This window comes from Cygnus olor, chromosome 10 (assembly GCF_009769625.2).
Source record: "Cygnus olor isolate bCygOlo1 chromosome 10, bCygOlo1.pri.v2, whole genome shotgun sequence".
NCBI lineage: Eukaryota > Metazoa > Chordata > Aves > Anseriformes > Anatidae > Cygnus > Cygnus olor.
This window is the reverse complement of record NC_049178.1, coordinates 5042517-5060893: the sequence shown is the minus strand read 5'-3', so window position 1 is coordinate 5060893 and position 18377 is coordinate 5042517. Positions and strand designations below refer to the sequence as shown.

Sequence of the window (18377 nt, the reverse complement as noted above, 5' to 3'; positions counted from 1 at the left end):
TTCTGTGAAGCAAGTTCTAAATGTTTTGGGTATCATTTTTAAATATCAAAGAGCTGTATCATATTTGTGATGTGTACAATTAATCTATAATTCTATTACTATAATTTAGTAGGTATGTGCACAAATTATATAGTAAGCTAATAAGGTGACTGTTCCTGATGCATGGTCTGCCGCAGAAGAGCAAGCTACATGATGTTGATTTCAGAGTTGTATCTCTGCCTCTCTCGTACTCACTGTTGGTTCTAACTGAATAGGGATGCTCAATAAGTTCTTACTCTACAATTTAAAAAAAAAAAAAAATTAAAACCAATTTTATAGCTCATTTTACCAACTCAAGCAGCAGCTATAAAAAAATTCAGATTAAAAAAAAGTTAATTTCTGGAACTTAATCAATTTTGCCTTGTAGTCTGAAAAACCTGAGTATAGGTTTAATTGTGTTAAATTCCCTGTGGTTGGCAGAAATTCCAGCTAGTGTTTAACTACCTGATGAGTTAAGACCTAGCATCTATATCACATATATTACTCCAACAGGCAGGCAGGAGAGGAAGCAGGGCAGCTGGTGTAGACACACCTCCACACTGGAGGCACTGTTAGACAGAGAAGCATAAAAGTGGTTAAATGCCAAATGTTTTGGAGTGATGTGATCAGTGAGTGGAGCCCTCTGTAGCACTCTGATCCTGTACTGGTGGCAGGCAGGGCTGGAGGGCTTGCTGGGCACCTGCTTCTGCTCATGCTACTGCTGTCGCTATGGAGAGAGGGACCTTCGAGTATTTACAGCTATGCCCATGTCTGCTGGACCTTTCTGCTGGTACACAGGGGTGTGAACTGCAGCACCTGAAGTCACTGATTTCTACGCCTCTGCTGACACGAAGATGAAGCCAATGGGCTGGGGAAACAGTGGCATTATGCTAAACAGAGATGAAGATACTGCTTCAAAAGTCATTTTTTCTCTCTATCAGTTGACATCATCAGAGACTATGTCACGCGAGTTCCACAGCAGTTTGTCTTACATCTGGGTCTAATGCAATACCTTTGCTAAAGAGCTGAAATGCTCCTATGCTCTGAATTTAATTATCTAACTAGAAAATTGGACATCATGCTGGGAAAAAGTCAGAGCAATTTAGAGAACATGATTAGAGCTGAAAATGTTCCTGATAAAAGCGTCCAAAATCATAAACTTCAAATTCGAAATGCTGCCTTGAAAAAGGAGCAAAGAATGTGCAAGTAGAATGTTCAAGTAGAAGGGGAGGGAAGCTCCTTGCTCTGCTTTCAAAAAAAAAAAAAAAAAGGCTGGGGAGGAAGGGCAGAAGCATGTAGGGAAGACGACAGCTTATTATTTCTGGAAAAGGGTGAAGGAGCAACTTCAATGGTTTTGAAATACAGAGAAAAATTTAAATCATCCTTAAGGCTTATTTTGTGGGCATTAAGATTTAAGGTTTATTTATGTATTGTATCGGTGGCTTTCAGACTATGTTGTAAGAAAAAGGAGTTGCATTGGAGAGAAGGAGACGCACTGTTCAGTGCTGGGTGGCTGTCCAGATGGCAATGCAAGGGGCAAAGAATGGCTGAGGAAAAGGAACCTGGTTGAAAGATATTGCGTTAGTGCTGTGATATTTCCATGTTCTCCTGGAGGAATTTTCTCTTGCCATGCTGCAAAAATCCCGACAGCAATTCAACAAGAAAAATGCAAATAAGGTCACTTATTCCCTACAGGACTGCAGGATGCCCTGAGAGAAAGCCATGTCCTTGTTCGTCAGGAGTATTAGTTCAGCTACATGTGCTTTTATTCTAAAATAACACTATGTCGCTCTTGGGGATTTTTTTGTTTGTTTGTTTTAAGCCTGCTTACTTCTGCTCTGTTCTGCCTTGGACACTATAGCATTATTACAATTAACTGTTACAATTATGCAGCTCCCACTGTTGGCTTGTTCTCCAGGGAGGAGGAGCTGGGATAGGAGCTATAGCCCAGAGGCACGGCTGTGTCCAGGTGTGCACAGTCTCACCTTAGGCTGGCCGTAAGCACGCAGCAGCAGCTCCTGCCTGCCAAAGCACCTTCACCCGCCTTTGGCAGCCGCCACTGAACCCAGCCAGGTGCAGCGGAAGCAGGTGGCACTCAGACTGCCAGACAGCCACATCTCGGCCCCAGCCACTCCAGGGATGGGGCACAGTAAAGAAGCCTGTTGGATGCCAACCTACAAACAGACGGACTTGGTGAGGAGCTCAGCATGAAAGGCTTTTTGCCCAGGAACCTGGGCTGCGCAGCTCAGAGCTAAGTGTTTACTGCAGCTGTAGCTGCTACCTAGGAGCTTGTAAGTCACCCAAGCTACCACAGCTCAACCAGTCTCACTGGTCACTCATCAGAACAAGAAGGAAGGCTCCAGGCTTGTAAGAGTCTAAAAGTTCTTTCTACTTTTTTCATCTCTTTTTTTCCCAACTTCTCATACTACTCAGGGCCATAAATCATGGGAAGAAAAAAAAAAAAAAAAAAAAAAAAAAAAACACATGTACGTACACTATGCATAGCCTCTTAGCCCTCTGCTGCTGTGGAAGAGATGGGCAGCAGTAATTTCTGCAGCACCTTCTGATCATCACCCATAGCTTTGCTACTCCTTTGGGTCTTCTCCCAGCAGCCACAGTGACTGCACAGTGGCTGTGGTGGGGCAGGTGTAATTCACATCTCCTCCAGGAAGACAAAGCAGCCCTCCAGTACAGGAATCAATAAAAAGTGATGACAAGGATGAAAAGAGCAGCAGTCAAGATTATTTTCATGATAAGTGGCACCGACTGAGTAGAAAGCTGTTTGAAATAAAGCAGATAAGAATGTCACGTTTCTACCCATGTGCAACTTTTCCTTTTTTTTCCTAGTCTATGTCAGCCTTACTTCTTCTCTTGTTGTGAATTAAAAATAAAAATGAATGAGAGAGAGAGAGAGACCAAAAGGATCAGAAAACAAAGAGAAATTAGAGAGGGTAAAGTGAAAAATAACTTGCGTCACTCTACAGAGATTACTCGTCCTCTGATGCTGATGAAACTGTTGCCATGTCTTACACCTTCCTCTACATGTGAACAAGTTGAGGCCAGGCAATAATTCTGCCAGTCTTTTCTGCTGATGTTTTATGGACATTGAGGTGTTTTGTTTTTGTTTTTGTTTTTTCCTATTTTCACAGAAGGAAATCCAATTCATTTGGGGGCGCATGTCTCTATTGCTGCATTTTCATTCTGTTTTCTGATCAAACACTTAGGTCATTAGCTCTAGCAGCTACACAGCCCACGAGCTCGCCTTAAAACACCACCATCCACCAGCCAGGTTACAGCAGAGGGAACCAGCAATGCCCAGTACCAACCCCATGCGTGCGCGCACACTTTGCAGGTGCATTCATTCAAAAATTGCCCCCTATTTTAAAGTTTATGAATTAGTGGGGGAGAACTTGCATTATTTTTCAATCTAACATTTGTGTTGTTTTTTTGTTTTGTTTTGTTTTGTTTTGTGTTTTTTTTTTTTTTTCCCTGGGTGTGTAAATGGTCTCACATTAAGATTATGGCAAATAAGGCAAATATTCAGTTATTATCTTAAATGTCAAACAGGCTGAGGTAATTGGTGAGTTATTTGTGAGTCATAAGTACAGGATGGTGCTAAATGTGCCCAGGACTGCCTAAGAGGAGGACAGGGTGGACGAGGCATTGTCACAAGGACAACAATTAATGTGTTTTGCCAGCAATGGTGCTTTAGTCATATTGGGATATCTGCCTTACTTGACTTCAGCGATAAGTAGCTAAGAGGTGTTTATAAATGTTATAAAGGACCACTGAGTAGAAAATGGCCAAAACTGACAACTTAAAAGCAAATTACTACGCCACAAACATTTTGCCGTGTCCACGACTACTTGTTCCTGGTGAATGTCTGAGGATCTCGGAGGGCAAACCAGCCAGACACCACGCGTCCCGGGGCCAAAGGGGCCAGGAGGGGCAGAAGAGTGGGCTCCCAGGCGGGGTCACTTTGGCTACATGAAGGGGTCTGTTTCTTTTTTAACCAGTCAGCAACCCCAAGCAGCAATCCCCTCAGAGCAGTACCTGGGTGTTTGGCATCAGGGGGACGCAGCACCTCACATTTGTGCCTGAGGCCCTGCCGCTGCCAGTGCTGGCTGCTGAAGAGCAGCTGCGATTCCTGCTGCTGTGGCTGTGCCTCTCTCCTCCAGAGCTTTGCAAGTGCAATGTCTGTCCCAACACACACAAACACATCCAAACACACAATACATCCAAAGCAGGAGTCACTAAGTATTTGCTTGTGTATATAAAGCTACCTGGTACTGTAGGGATTGAAGCATGATTATGAAGCAATGAGTAAAACAATAAGTGTAAACCAATAAAAGATACAGTGAACAATAACTTGCTGAGACTAAAACAGTAAAGCTCTCTCTGGATATAAGCCAGAGTGTCAGGTTCTGTTAGGGAATTATTTCTAGGTCATTTCAGTTCACTGCACTGCACTGCAAATATTTCACTGAATGAATGACCAAAATAATTAATCAAAACCCAGGAGAGCCACACCAGCTCACACTGTAGGCAGCTCACTGTGCCCTAGAAGTGACAGAGCTCAGCATTTTTAACCTGCTCTTTACCAGTTGTCATACATCAGCAACACATGACCTTTATTGCTGATCTTTCCACAGGTTCGCTCCTGGTCTGGGGGTGATAGGGGTGACCTTTCCCAGCTGGGGTGCTCCTGCTGTTAGCAGGCTGTATTGGGACAGCACTTGCCTGCCAGGAGCTGCTTCAAAATTTCTCCCTTGGACTTGGGTTTTGGCTAAAAACCACTCTACCTCAGCCCTCCCACGCTAGTCAGATGAAATATATCGCTCCTCCTTTTCCACTTTCTGCATTGTTCTTCCAGCAACTGACTCCAATGGTTGATCAGGCCCAACGTCCCAGCTGAAATAAGAAAGTCCAGGCTGGGAACGAGCCTGAGAAGAAAGATGCGTTTTTGCTTAGCTGACTCTTCACTGTCACACTTAGTTGTGGGCAAGGGCTGTGGGGCAGTCACTGCAGGGCCACCTGTACTCGCAGATTTGTGCTTACCAGGGAACTGCTCCATCATCCGTGTTGGGTCGTTTCATTGCTGTTACTGGCCTAAAGAGTAACGGCCCGAGGTGCGTCATTAGCAGGGAGTGTTAATTGCGCAACAGGCACACGAGGCTAAGATTGGCAGTAATTAAGATCTGACCATGGCATGCACTGTGTTTTACTTCTTCCATGCCTCAAGTTAGCCAAGCCCACACTTGCCAGGTGGGCCTGAGGACCGTGGCACGAATACAAGTGTTTCTGCAGCACTTGTAAGTACATCGGCACCCCACAACCAACCTGAAACACACAGCCACTCTTCTTGCAGTAAACAGCATGGGAGAAAACGGTGTTCACTTGATGCTTTGTCTGATCAAATGGGCTGTATTCAGCCCCACACAAGTTCTCTATTATAAGAACGATGGGTTAGAAAAGCTAGTTCAACACTGCAACTCATCAAGTAAACGAGTGAACATGGTACTGCCAGTCTCAAGCAATAACAGAAATGACAGAAAACATTCCTTTTAAAAGGAGAAAATAAAGGGAGAAAGCTATCAGTTAGCTAATAAATGAGTTAATGAAGATTCATTACAAATCTGCAGTATCTATAGCGATCTATTGTAGTAGTTTGTTTGTTTTTTGGACTGAGCAAGGTAAGGCAAAGAAAGCTAGAGTGCACTGTGACAGGGAGTTGGGCCCATAATCACTATTTTATGGATATGGTATGTGTTTTTTTGGCGAAAGACAAAAGCATAAATTCAAGTGTCTGCAATTAACTACTATAATATAAGCAAAACAGTATAACAAAAAAAAAAAAAAGCAAGTAGTATAATAAAGCAAGTCTAGAGAATACTAAGGTATCAATCTACCTGCTTTTGCTGTTGGAAAATTAATTATAATTAATAACAATCATTCAAAATTATTCAACAGTCAGCATGAGGCATTGTGAGTGCTGCTTTTAAGTCTTTCAATTTCTTTATAAACAGAAAACATCCACAAATATGCTCAAAGTGTTTTTCTTAGTTCTTTACATACTATGTATTACTTAACATTCAATATTTTATGAGATGGTTTATTTTCTGCTCATAATTTTCCTTTGTAACTCACACTGTCTTCTCCAGGGATTTCTGGCATGCTTATTTTTGTACTTCCACATTCTGCTTTGATTTTCTTTATCTTATGAAACTAAATTCCCCAGGATGATGAAACTAGGACTAGTGGATGAGGTTCATTTTTATTTACTGCTGGCTTTTCAGGAAATATTTAATTTCTTTTTTTTTTCCCGAGATAAATGATTGCTATAGGAATAGCCTCATTAGCAGCTGACATTAACATAACAATGCAAATCAAGAGCCCTATCACACCACCGTGCCGCTCTCAAAGTGTTGTCCCTTCACGAAGATCCCCTTTTGTGCCAAGAGTACACGTGTGCATGGCCTGCCCCAGAGGGATTTTTATTTTCCCCCTTTTAGTACTGGTTGCTAGCGTAATTCCTGCAAAAGTCACTTCCTATGACACCAAGCTGAGCGGTGCAGTCAATACAAGAGAGGGAAGGGATGCCATCCAGAGGGACCTGGACAGGCTGGAGAAGTGGGCCCATGAGACCCTAATGAGGTTCAACAAGGCCAAGTGCAAGGTCCTGCACTTGGGCTGTGGCAATCCCAGGTATTTATACAGACTGGGAGAAGAAGAACTTGAGAGCAGCCCTGCGGAGAAGGACTTGGGGGTCCTGCTGGACAAGAAGCTGGACACGAGCCAGCAGTGCACGCTTGCAGCCAACTACGTCCTGGGCTGCATTAAAAAAGGGGTGGCCAGCAGGGAGAGGGAGGTGATTGTCCCCCTCTGCTCTTGTGAGACCTCACCTGGAATACTGCGTGCAGCCCTGGGGCCCCCAGCACAAGAAGGATGTGGAGCTCTTGGAACGGGTCCAGAGGAGGGCCACTAAGATGATCAGAGGGCTAGAACGCATCTCCTGTGCAGAAAGATTGAGGGAACTGGACTTGTTTAGCTTGGAGAAGAGAAGGCTCTGGGGAGACCTCATTGTGGCCTTCCAGTACTTGAAGGGAGCGTATGAACAGGAAGAGGAACGCCTGTTTATATGTGTTGATAGTGACAGGACAAGAGGGAATGGTTTTAAACTGAGACAGGGGAGATTTAGGTTAGAAATTAGGAGGAAGTTTTTCACTCAGAGGGTGCTGAGGTACTGGAACAGGTTTCCCAGAGAGGTTGTGGATGCCCCATCCCTGGAGGCCTTCAAGGCCAGCCTAGATGCAGCTCTGGGCAGCCTGCTCTAGTGGTTGGCAACCCTGCCCACAGCAGGGGACCTGAAACTAGATGATCTTTAAGGTTCTTTTCAACCCAGGCCATTCTATGATTCTACAATTCTCCCCCCACAGCACCACGCACTGCTGCATGAGGGCTCCTGCTGGTGAAGCAGAGGGGGGCAGCGAGGCACTGGGGGCGCACAGGCCAGGGGGAGCACCGCAGGCCCAGCAGCAGCACGGGGCGCCGGAGGTGTGGGGGGAAGAGCGCAGCCTGTGCTGCGTTAACCGGGAGCGTTTGGGAACACAAACCTCCACGGGCTGTCAGAACAATGTTCCTCCGATGCTCTGCACAGACCAGCGTTTTGTCAGTGTGAGTACAAATGCCAAAACTGGCTAAGCCTTCAAACGAGCCGTGTACATTTTTTTAGTGACTGATGTGAGTAAGGGAAGACCAAAGTGGAGGGAAAATCAGTTCCGTTAAAATTCCTACCAAAGGCACGTGTTGGAGAGCTGGGTGGCCCACAGCCTGTGGCTCGCATCTCAGGCCAGCTGACCCCATTGTTAAGCTGCCCTCATGCAGGCCCGGCCAGCAGGCGCTGCCCTGACAGGCCTGGCTGATGTTCACATGAATTATAAAGGAGAAAAAAAAACTGCAACGCGTGTGATTGTATCAGAGCTCAGTTAGTCACCCATACTGGGTAACACCAGTTACCCTGAGGTAACCTACAGCACCTCACACCAGGCTTGAGGTTGGAGGACTTCCCTGCAACGCCAATGTAACTCAGTGGACCTGGGCCCGATGCTGTACTGCAGAAAGATGAGAACCTGCTGCTCCATGGCTCTGTCTATGGCCCTTTCACAGCACAGTAGAAATTTCAACTATCTGCTCAAATTACCAGTGATTATTAACAGCTTGATTATTATACACACAATGTGGGGAAAAAAAAAAAAAAAAAAAAAAAAGAGAGAGAAAAAAAGGCTTTGGGAAAACAATAGGAATTCTTCTAAAGAAGATAGCAAGTGCAGCATGTCTGTTTGAATAATGTTAGTCTCCTCCAGCATAGATGATTTATAGATGGACTTACTGATTTGACAACAGCTAAAACACTTCTCTCGACACCAACGCCTAGTGTAACTGCTCTATCCATTCACTCTCTGAAAAATACACCATGAAGAGATTTGGTAAGACTAGACAATATCTAAATTTTAAGATAGATAAAGGTTTCTTTATGGGGAAACTGAGAAACAGAAGCATAGAAAGAATCCATACCAGAAATCGTCAAAAAGACTGTAATAAAAAAACTAGAAGCATGCTGTTCTCACATCAAACAAGAAACTATATTCACTAATATTAACACATGCTTAAAACATTGCTATGACTTTTAGCATGTTTTACGCTACCTTCTATTCGTCACACGCCAGCTACACCTGATTAGGCCATGATTTTAACATGATAAATTTAATTTGCTGCTGAATGTTAAGCACAATTGCCTTGGGACATGAAAGAGATTATGTTCAAAGAAAAACTATGTGGTTATTTAAAAAGCTAACAGGCTAAAGAAAGCCTTTCTGAGTTGAAAGACATCAGTTCAGGCTCCCTTTTTAGAGACTAAGATATTTTTTTTAAAGCAGAATTCTACTTAATAGAGTATGTTAGAAATAACATATTCAGATTATGTTTGGTATTTTTTATAAGCAAAGTTGATAAAAAATAATGTTCTATGAAAATAATAATTATATATATATATATAAGGAAAATAAGAAATTCAGCCTGGACATACTGGATTTGCACTTCAATAGCAGCTGGAGCCCCAGTCAGCAGCCAGCACAGCCCTGAGCTTTGCTCTGCCCGCACCCAGGGCAGATGAGCTGTTTCAACTGCTTCTGTCCATAGCCCCCAGGCTGACAAGACAAGAATCCACTGATTGACACCAAAACCAACATAACTGCAAGTTAGAAGGCACCTGAGGATTTTTTCTTGTGCACGAGACTCTCAGGGCAGTAAGTTCCCAGGTGCCTCCCAGCACTGCCAGCACAGAGCCGGGCACTGGTAGTTGGCAGTGCTCACAGTGGGAACCCCAGGGGCTGTAGCCACAAGAAACACCACCGTGCACAAGCAGTTACCCACTCAATATGAGGCTGTTTTAAGATAAAGCTGCTTTGGGGCTGTGAGACAGCCCCGAAATGAACAGCATAAAGCTAAAGCTCGGCTCTGTCACGAGCACTAAATGCATGTCTACATGCTATCAGAGATGTTTTCCCTTTAATGCACTGGCACATTTCTTACTGTCTTATTTCTTACCAGCAGCGTCTTTTCTGGAGAGCTGCCATTCCTCTCTGTAGCAAAATACATGGTTTGGGAGTTAGAGATTCTCCCGTGCTTTTCTCTGTCTGTGCCAGGCTTGCTGTTACAGCTATTACCACATTTTTTATTTTTTTTAGTAGGAGTGCTTGGCCATGTTTTTAATCAACAAGCGTGGGGGAACAACATTAGCTGGTATAAACTTCCATAGGAAGCTGAGTGAAGCCACAAGAAACAAAGACTAATTTATGGTGCCAAATAGTGGCTCTGGTATTTCAGATGTGCAGAGCTGTTCTCACAAAACGTTAACAGCACCTGAACAGCTCACAGCCATTGTGTTGGCTCTGCAGAAATATCAGACACGGGCTATGAGACCTTCTCTCCCAGCCGACCTGTTGCCTCTCTCCACTTCCCGTGCTTTTGTCTCATTCTCCGATTCTCCCACCAACACCTTTGCCACCGTCAAGCTTAGCTAGTCATCGTCACTCTGAAATATCTTCCTGCTGTGCTTTCTGGACGTGCGCAGGCCACATGAAGCACCAATTAACAAAGCACAAAAGCAAGGAATCTCTCCAATTCACAACCAAAGAATATATTCACGCTTAGAAGAAATATAGAAGATACCCACGTTTAGCTGAAAAACAACAACGACAACAAAAAACACAATACAAGACCAATATTTGTGTGCCTCACAGATCATAAACAAAGAAATTTGTGAGACAAAAGAGGAAAGTAATAACATTCTCTCTGCTGTTGAATTATTGCACAGAGAGCATGGCTGGTTGGATTTTCTTTGTTCTAATTGAATGATTATGCTTTTGATCAAATTAATCATTATCATTGATATTTAATCACAGAGCTATAAAAATCTACATGAATTCTGAAAGATTCACCAGTTTCCATTCAAATTTGTACTAGTTAAAAATAATGAACACGTTGACACAATGGGCTTGATTTACAGCTAAAACAATTAAATTAAAATTTGCTTGCTTGTTTCCTTCCTATCTTCCCTCTTTTTTGCCTCAGTGCCTTCTGTAAATGCTTACAAACACAATGAGGTGGCTTGGTTTTGGGTGTCATGGATAAGAAAGTCAGCTACGTGGACTGGCACATGTATTCACTAGTGTGTTATCATTGACAACGGCAGGACAACAGATACACGCTATGACCGGTGCAAGCACAAAAGGGCAGCAAAAGGATCAGCAGCAGAGCTCCCCATTTCAGAAAAATTAAGGAAGGCAACAGAGCAGTGCACTAAGGCTGCAGCAAGGAAGCCTGAGCTGCCACAGGTATCTGCATGGCACTGCACACCGTCCTGTCACACACCCAAAGGAGGAAGGGACTTCAGGCAAGTCAGTCAACAATGCCTCTGCTGCCAGCTGAGACCCAAAGGAGACAAAGCTGCCTCTTCCAAAATTCAGAGGAAAGGTGGATCAAGGAAAAGAATCAGACCAATCTTCTTTAATTAGAAACAATTTGACGTGAAGAAACACAAAACACAGTATTGTTTTGGTATGGTCTCTAGGTCTCTATTGTTTATACGAATCAGTAACATTTCCTCAGTGTTACCGCTAGACAGGAGGATCCTTGAACAGATTTTCCTCCTACTCCATTGCTTTCTTGTTTTATAAGTAGCTTTTTTTTAGAGATGATGCTCCACTGTGTTTGAATTTAACTGTCTTCACCTGCCCACAAAATGGACTGCTGCTGCTTCTCACATCTTTTTCATTTAGCAGAGGAAAAATTCCGACCTTGAATGGTCTAATCTTTGGTTGAAGCCCCATTTGAACTGCTTTTCCTTGTTCTACCCTCAGATCTGTTTGGTACAGGTGGTAATTTTCAGGTTTCAGCTTTGTCAAGAGAAAAGTTGCCGCAAACTTCTAAACTAAACACTGCCTCTTTCTCTCTGCTCCATTACTGCATTTTTCCTTTAGCCTCATTTCCTTGAATGCCACTAAGATATTTTGTATCCCCACAGGGACACAGTGTTCTATTAGATAGTGCTAGAAATTGAGAATGCACTTTTTAATTAACTTCATAATGCTCCTCATTTCTAAATGAAGAGGCAAATCCCATCTCCCCATCACATCTGATGGCTACCAGACCATTTTTGTCCCCAACACACATCCACAGTCCAGTAGAGATAAAAAATACTCTCAAAGTTAGCACTGTTAAGCTCACTGCACATGCACACAACACTCTCCAAATGCCACTGCAACTAACTGCCCAGCTAGCTACCTGAAAAAAAAAAATCCTCAGCCCTCTTCCTGCTGGTGAAGGTGACCACAGTTTGCACTGGCAAAACTGCCAATGTATCTTCACAATTTCCTTGTAAGCCAGGTCTTGAAGAGTTTTTTTTACAGATGCAGTTTGCATGTACACATTTCTCATACATACACATTGCAATGGTACAAATGCTTTAGGGTTATTCACTCTTGAAAAAAATGCATCGAAGTGCATAGTTTTTCTAATAAGATACTCCTAAAGACACCTGGACTTAAAATCATAAGAAACATCTTAGTCTTCCCCCACAGAAAAGCTACACTCTCCTGCCCTCCTCCTGGCAGTACACACTGGTGCTCTTTTCCACTTTTTTGAATAGCAGAAGATCCTTGACCAGATGGATCCTTGCCAGCTGTGGCCTTTTAGGACTCAGTTCAGCCAGGGTTGTGCCACCAGGGTGAACACTCTGTGTGTGGTCTCACCATCAATGAGCAGAGCGGGAACATGCCAAGTCCAACAAGGAAACTGCCCGGAGACCTCAAGAAAACTTTTGGCCTGGATGTTTGAGCAAGAAATTTTGTCTTTCTGTGCCAAAGGCTTCTTCATCTGCTCTTCATCTGATTCAATACTTACAAAATAAACCCTTCAGATCAGGGACCGTGTTCTTGCAAGTTGTCTCTCTCCAATGCACTTAAGAAAATGGTGCTTTGCTTTCATTTGTGTCTTTTTACTGCTGCTGTGGCACTAGCAATAAGACAGCATTACTTACAAGACCTAGACTTGTTCTGTAAGTGGGCAGCCCTGTGTTAAGGTATTGCCATTGCTAATAACAGGCCCTAAGTTTTGTACAGGGTTTGCGAGGCCTCGGAGGTGAGGCCTGGCAGGGATGCTCCGTCTGAACTTCTCCTGAGGTGCCCACATCTTTGGTTTACTTGGTTTCGCTGTGGCAGCACTTTCTCTAAGTGAATGCTTATCTATGGATAATCTGTCTTTTGTTATCTTGGTGCTCTATAACCACAGTTTTACAGAGGCAGCAGTAAAAAGCAGCAATTCTACACAGAACAGAATATTTAAGGACTAATGCAATGGTGTAATGTAGAGCAACACAAGACTGGTACAACAGCAGGGCCCTTCAGAACTGGAGACACAGGACACGGCATGAAGGAATATGGACATGAGATGGTAAGATGTGGGGCACAGGAGACCCACAAGGCTGTAAACTGCTTACCAAGAAAATGCAGACCTGGAGGCAGTCAAACAAAGAGAATAACAAAATACAATTTAACTTACGGGAAAGGTGTCACATAGTAAATTCAGATGTAATGGGCAAACAAGTGAAGAAATGAAGAGCAGAAAGGTAAAAGCATGTCAGCAGACATATAAAGATCTACCACTAGTGAATTCTAGACTGAAAAAGAAATCATCAAGATCCATACCATCTAGACTAATAATGAATCATGAAATGGACCATTAAGATTTTAATTACACTAACAGGACCTTCTTGACTTTGTTTACAAGGCATGTTTCCCATTTGCTCACCACAAACAGGACTTACAGTGCAACAGTTACACCAACTCCCTCTCCCCATTGGGAGCTTGCAAGCCAGGGCCAGTACGTGACAAGCTTCATCTTCCCTGAGGATCACAGGCTGTGCTCAGCAACTCCCTTCTCAGGTCACACTAAAGCATAGTCACCGTGACATGCCATCTCCCCAAAGACACAGGTGACAAATTCAAACGGCAGTGAGCACACAAAGGACCAAGATATTCCTTTACATGCTCCTTCTTGCTAATGAAAAGCGAGGGTGCCTGGATTTTATTGTTTCAAAATGCATCATGGGTCCATACAGGACCAAAGTTCAGGAGCAGTTTGGGGATCAAGGGGTAGGAATGTAAGGAGAGGATAGATCTTTTCACTTCAGAGTCCTCTCCAGATGCCAAGCAAATCCATTTTGCACAAAATAAGTTAAACTAGCCTCTGCAACATCATAATTTACTTCATTAATCTGTTTTAGAGTCATCTTGTTTTGCCTACCAATCAAGCTAATAATCATGTCATATGAGTTTTGCAGCTGGGACGAAATTGAGGTCTTGGGAACCAGCTGGAGTCGAAAACCAAACACTCTAAAAGGTTCCTTGGAGTACATGCCATCAATTTTGTCTTGCATTTTAAAAAAGTCCAAAGACTGAAGAATTTCCATTTCTCATAATTTCTCCCAGCCTGTTACAGATGGTTACTATATGCAGTTGCATCCATCCCACACTCTTGAGGGGAATGGAGAATTCTGCTTTGAAAATCAAATATTTTCTGGAATTCTAGTATATTTTCCCTCAGTCCTTTCTGCCTTGGATCAAAGACAAGAGGCAGGAGTTAAAATACCTGCTAAGGCAATATGATCAGTGCCAGTAGTGCATTTGGACTTCAGAATCTGAGAGACGTGGAGGAATTCTCCACACGAACAATTTGCTGCATCTTTCTCAGATGCACAAGATATAATCCATTTAGGGAGCAGAGCAGGAGTGCTGTTGTAGACAACATTAAGCATTTTTTTCTTTGTTTCTATCCAACAGTAGTTTTGTATTAGCAACTGATTTACGTAAATCAATGATATCTGCTTTACAGATTTTTACAACAGAAGCTGGCCCAGTGCTCAAATGATGCTGTGGTAGCTCTAATACATCAATCTGCAGCCACTTACTATCTTGGCTCTATCCTTCTCTCTCCCAAAAGCTGTAACTCGTTTTCATCTAAATTGGTTAGTTTTTTTTTTTCCTAGCATAGCTGCAGTTATTCAGATAGATAACAGTGCTTTGCTGTGTTTCATTACATTTCATATTTATATCAGATGAATGTGCTATACATATATGAAACAGAAACATATCTGAGAAAGGTCAAAACTACTGAGGTGCTTAAGGATCAACTTTTAATATAGATATATAAGTAAGACTTCTACCTGCACAAACAGGTATTTTGCATGTGTTTTTAGGAGCAAATATGAAATAAGGCCTTCAAGACACCTAAGCAATAATAATTTAATCTGCTTTCAGAAGTGTTTACTTTACTGCTTCCTTAAAGCACATCCCTCTTCTCATCAAAGCATGGTCACAATGACTTGGGATCCTGCTTCTCGTCAGAAAGTCTTTTCATTCCTCTCTAGAGATTTTTACATGCTGGGTTTGACTCTGAAAAATTAAAAATATCCCCTTGATGTTATTTGTTATGCTGAACTGATAAAACTCCATTAATTTCACTCTATTTGGAATAAGAGTCAGCTTTGAAGTTAAAATTCACATACAAGAAAGCATAGATTAATGCGAAAAGTTCATGAACCCTATTAACATCTGAAAATGTTGAACTCCTAACAAAACATGGAACAAGCAAGTCTAACCGTGACATCCCTGATTTCGCTCATGCTTTTTCACACAGCTGTAGTTCATTTTTATTTTAAACACTTGGCTTATAATGACCTGATGCAAGGATGTATAGAGGAAGCCGCTGCAGCTACCAGGGAAGGACGGGTAGGATGGCATTGTGCTGAGCACTACATTTAGCTTGTACTGAGGCAGCCCCACCTCTGCCTTGGTGCTGGCAGACTGGACGGGGAAATGGTGGGATGAGACAAGTTCCTTCCACTTTCAAGACTTTCCTGTGTTTTGTGTGAGAGCTGTGTCAGAGCACCAATACAGCGTGCCAGGCAGATGTCAGTAACAAGATGTTTTTCCTTCTCTGTCACTCAGTTTTTTTCCTACAGACTGCTTTTTGTTACCCATTTGACAGCAGGTGGGAACCCAGTTCACCCTGGCTGGAACCACTAGATTGGAATCACTGGAACCACTAGCTACAAAGAAAATACAAAGACAGTCATATTTAATTCTCCACTGGCATTTTTGTACAGTTTAAGGATTTAAAAGGGAGACTATTGCATTTGTACATTTGCATGTGAGGAATGGCAGAGGTGGAACAGGAGATGTGATTGCCAGCCATTTGTTTGTATGTTTGATCCGTCCTCTGCTTTGGGGCTCAGAGCTGAGGCTACGTCAGAGCTTTGAAAAGCTGTGAGGAGTTTAAGTACTGAGTGGAAGAAAGCTGTTTGTACCTGTTTGTATTTCTATTTGTTATTTGCTATTTGCATTTGTATCATTCCTAGAGAACTTTATCTGAATACGTTGCTTTGTCAGTTGTGAGGTTGTTTTGTTTAAGTCCCTTTCCCTCAGCATATGATCAATAAGCAGCCTGTGTGTAAGGGCACAGAGTGGTTAACTCTGGGCTCTCAGAAAGCTGTGATGTGATATCAGATGTCACGAGCAATTAATGTTGCTAATGTTTGTTGTTAAGACATTTTTCCAGTTTTACATATAAACAATTTAGATTTAAATTCAACCAGCGTGCTTTCATAAACAATTTCAGTATATTAGCTAATATCCTCTATGCTCTATCTAGAAAGACAGCTTTGTTAAAATTGAAGCTGATATTGTTTAAAGATTTAGATGGATGAGGTCGTGCTGTACTTCATCTAAAATGGCTTTCTCATTTGAAATAATACAATTGTTATCGTTTAAAATAGGCACAGAAAATTTTTCTCAGGGGCATGCTGGTTTTGTGCAGGTTTTAGAAACGTTTCACTGCAGTTACATCTTTTTACAGGGATAGCCTCGTTGGTAGTATTCTTTTTTTGACCTTGGTACATCCTTAAGCTTTCCAGACAATGTTGTTGAATTGCTTAGAGGCTAGTCTCAGCAAAGAACCCCCTGTACGTACGCTGTCAGCTCCATGCCAGAAGGCTTGTAAGGTGAAGAAAACTTACTCTATTTTGCTCTGAAAGACTTTCTGAAAAATGTTTATTTGGGATAAACAAAGATTTCTGTTCCTGGGTTTCAGATTTTGTTGAATTCTTTTTTTAAAGAGGAAGAAAGATATCAGTGGCAAAATGGGAACAGTGGGAGAAAAGATTGGTAAGGAAGGATTTGAAATTACTTTCCAATGTATTTATAATTTGCTAAGCAGAAGAGGATATAAAACACAAAAGACTTGTGATTTAAGAAAAAAAAAAGATGCAGTAAGACATTGCCAGTGTTATTATTTCAGATTAAGTTGACTGATCAAATAATTAGAACTAAAACGTGTGATCTGTTCTGTTCATAAACCTGTCTTGGATTAATTAAACCTCTCATTTATTTAAATACATGTCACGTTGTCATATTAAGGTTTCTACCTAAAACAAAAGGGTTGTCAGGAAAATTAGAATAATTTGCTTTAAAATCAAAGGCATGAAAATAAGCCATAAGTCAGTAAATTTTACAATTTCCAAATGACGGCTGCCTGTGGTCTTTGATCACGTGGAATTTATCATCCCTTACAAATCAGTTACATGGGCAGTACCCTTCTTGTCCTTAAGCTCTCTAGGAAATTACATTTTAGTTTAGATGAAGCCTGTACTTATTAATACTTGACTCCATGGTATTGTTTCTGCTTTGCTTCTAATAAATGATCAAATTATTTTCCTTGCAACACCCAGACAAATTTTGATAATTTTAAAACCTTAATTTGTGATGAACTTTGTGGAGTTACCTCTCTTCAGGAGCAAGACAAATGGCAAATGACAGTGAGAAAGAGTTCTTGTCTCTGAATTTAGCAAAGTTGGTGAGAGCTGCAAACTGAACATAGACTGAAATTTTCACAACACGCACTTTTGCTGTCCTGGATACCAGCATAAGCAAACAAAGCCTGTTTAATTGGCGTAGTTCCAGTGCTATCACAAGAAAAGGGCTACTCAGGGCACAGCATGCATATTTGCAGAGAAACTCCTTGTATATATAATTTAAAGCCCCTTTTTTTTTTTTTCATATTGCTTGGACAAGCTGTCCACATGAAGAGCAATGATATGATGCAGACACAGACATTTCACTGTGTTTCAAGCAAGACTGGGAAGGGAAGTAAGGCTGCACGGGTGTCTGACCACTGGAACAGGTTGCCCAGAGAGGCTGTGGGGTCTCCGTCCATGGAGATATTGAAAAGCTGTCTGTCTGGACGTGGTCCTGGGCAACCTGCTCTAGCAGGCTCTGCTTGAGCAGGTTGGTAGGACCAGATGACGTTCACGGGTCCCTTCCAACTTCAACCATTTTGTGATTCTGTTGGACGGGACGGGAAGGGACGGGACGGGAAGGGACGGGAAGGGAAGGGAAGGGAAGGGAAGGGAAGGGAAGGGAAGGGAAGGGAAGGGAAGGGAAGGGAAGGGAAGGGAAGGGAAGGGAAGGGAAGGGAAGGGAAGGGAAGGGAAGGGAAGGGAAGGGAAGGGAAGGGAAGGGAAGGGAAGGGAAGGGAAGGGAAGGGAAGTCTCCTTTCAAAACTGAGGCCCTGGGGTCTGCTTTGTGGGTGCTAGATGATGTTTTGTAAGGTTATTTTCTATGAAATCCATGCTACAGTCTGGTTTCCGCTAAGTGCAATGGTAATGTGTTTTGTAGTGAGGAAAACTTTTTAAATAGACCGTATAAATGAACCATATTCTGGCAGAAGGTAAAAGCTCTTTGTGC

The 18377-nt window shown here is 42.5% G+C and overlaps 1 long non-coding RNA gene across 2 annotated transcripts in view; it reads right to left on the bottom strand.

The window, feature by feature from the left end:
- Positions 1–346: 346 nt before the first annotated feature.
- Positions 347–18377, bottom strand: part of LOC121075316 — a 35072-nt gene continuing 17041 nt past the window's right edge. For both annotated transcript variants that reach the window (XR_005822895.1, XR_005822896.1), the window contains exons 2-4: positions 8408–8477; positions 4072–4215; positions 347–2796 (exon numbers count right to left, since the gene is read on the bottom strand). This is a non-coding gene — a long non-coding RNA (uncharacterized LOC121075316). The remainder of the gene's footprint in view (positions 2797–4071; positions 4216–8407; positions 8478–18377) is intronic.